Source organism: Vicia villosa, unplaced genomic scaffold, assembly GCF_029867415.1.
Source record: "Vicia villosa cultivar HV-30 ecotype Madison, WI unplaced genomic scaffold, Vvil1.0 ctg.001287F_1_1, whole genome shotgun sequence".
Lineage (NCBI taxonomy): Eukaryota > Viridiplantae > Streptophyta > Magnoliopsida > Fabales > Fabaceae > Vicia > Vicia villosa.
This window is the reverse complement of record NW_026705561.1, coordinates 385,861-388,077: the sequence shown is the minus strand read 5'-3', so window position 1 is coordinate 388,077 and position 2,217 is coordinate 385,861. Positions and strand designations below refer to the sequence as shown.

At 36.1% G+C, this 2,217-nt stretch overlaps 1 long non-coding RNA gene across 1 annotated transcript; it reads left to right on the top strand.

Annotated features, from left to right (window-relative positions):
• Positions 1–1,305: 1,305 nt before the first annotated feature.
• Positions 1,306–1,976, top strand: LOC131634395 (uncharacterized). The gene is made up of 3 exons (XR_009293532.1): positions 1,306–1,582; positions 1,694–1,746; positions 1,941–1,976. It is a non-coding gene; the product is annotated as an uncharacterized LOC131634395 (long non-coding RNA).
• The last annotated feature ends 241 nt before the right edge of the window (positions 1,977–2,217 follow it).

Below are 2,217 nucleotides of genomic sequence, written 5' to 3'. Positions count from 1 at the left end.
TAGATGTAATTCCATGATGAACAAAACCCAATACAAGGCTTCGCATCACTTCCTTACTTTGTTTAGGTCTGAGCCTTTATTAAGTGTTTTAGATGTTTTTGGTTGGGTATTTTTTAAGGGAATTTACTTTGCGATTCGAATCACATAAAAATGTATAATGATCGAGAAGCAGATTAGGGAATGAATCCCACTCACTTCTATCCCATTATGTAATGTTCGAGAAACAGATTAGGGAATGAATCCCACTCATTTCTCTCCCATTAAGTAGTGACCGAGAAACAGATTAGGGAATGAATCCCACTCATTTCTATGCCACTAAGTGATTGAGAAACAGATTAGGGAATGAATCCCACTCATTTCTCTATCACTTTCTTAATGTGATTCGCATCTCTATTTGTTAATGTTTTAATGTTGAAAAGAAAAAGGAAAAGCAAACTATCCTAAAATGAAGTAACTAGCCTAAGTGTTTAAAAGGGAATTTCTAGATCCTAATGTTATCATAGTTTCTACCTAAAGTTAGGAAACATGGAAATAAAGTCACAATTAGAAACAAGAATTAAGCAACACAATGGTACAAAAATTGACATACAAGCATATAGGTATAAGTCAAAATATAGTACAAAAAATGACTAAAAAAGACTATTATTTTTATATTGATTTTTATGAGAGGAATTGAATTACAAATCAAGTAAAAGACTAAAACAAATAGCCTAAAACTAATATTTTTTAGTGATTATTTTTTATGTCTAAAATTGTATTAAAGTCTCAAGATGATAGTAGAAAAGTTAGTGATTATTTACTAAAATAGAAATGGCAAAAGAATCTACTAGAAATTAAATAAAAAGTAAACAGGGAGGTGTGAAATTGAAATACTGGGTGCCAATAGTGAGGCGCTGGGCCCAGGGTGTTGGCCCAACAGAGTTTTATTGTTGTAGAATTTTATGAAAGAACCAAAAATGGCGCAGTGGGCTCAGGGGTGTGAGAATAGCAATTCGGCCCATGGTTATTTTTGTTTCAGCTTCTCTAATGGCCAAAAACATATGAAATGGGCTCAGAGTGGGGTGTGGAACTAGTAATTTCGGTCAAGGCCCTCATGATCCATGAACACAAATTTTCTAATCAGATCCAATTAATCCAAACCTTATGCTAATTTCAATCAGATCCAGTTTTATATCTCAATTAAACTTTATACTAAATCCAGTTAATCCTCAAATTAAACTTAGATTAATATAGACTTTATATTAAAATTGATATTAAACTTTATGTTAAAAAACAAGATTAATTCAATTCAGCAGAAGACCAAAAGGGAATTAGGTCAAAGTATGGCTATTGGGATTAACCTGAAGAAGCTCTCTCCTCTCGAACGCTAACGGCGACGGCGGTAGCCTTCCCCTTCCCCGATCGATTGCGCCGCTGCGACAATACCATAGCACAACGAAACACAAATTCGCCTCTCACCTCACACTAGACCGATCATCCTTCACTCTCTCCGAATCAAGCTCTCGTCACGTCTTCCTCGCTCCGATTTCCGACCGGAGGTTATTCAATTCGACGGCAACGATAAAGAACCAGAGAAATCCAGGTATCGTTCACCTTCCTGCTTTCAATTATTTCGATTCCTTTCTCTTCCGATTCTCTGAGTTGATGCTGAAGTTCTTGTTGATTTTGTTATAGCGTGATGATGTTGATGAAGGTTCAAGATTGTTGTGAGTTGAAACTGATTGATGAAGATTGAGGTTATTGAAGGTTGAAGTTCGAGAGAGATTGATTTGGTGATTTTCTGTGTTTGTTATTAGAGATTCAGAGCGATGAAGGTTCTTGATGAAGTTTTTGGAGGTGATCGTGACTTTCTGTTATGGTTAATGGTTGAAGATATGAATTCGGTGAGAGAGAAGAGTGAGGATTGAAGAGAGGTGGTGAAGATTGAGAGGTTCTTGAAGTTTTGTTGAAGCTTGAAGCGTGGTTGATGATGATGAAGATGCCTTGTGGAGAAGAATGGTTGAGGTCATTGGAGGATTGTGGTGAGTGAAGAAGCAGAGTAGTGATTGGATCTGAGCAATGGTGGTTCTGGTTTTATAGAAGTTCAAGATGAAGAAGATTCAAGGTTCGCCCCACTCTTAATTTTCTGATTTATGTTATATTCTGTTGAGTTTCTGTTATTCTTTTGGGGTTAGCAGGTAGTTAGAGATTGGTATGAAACTGTTATAGGATTGGTTA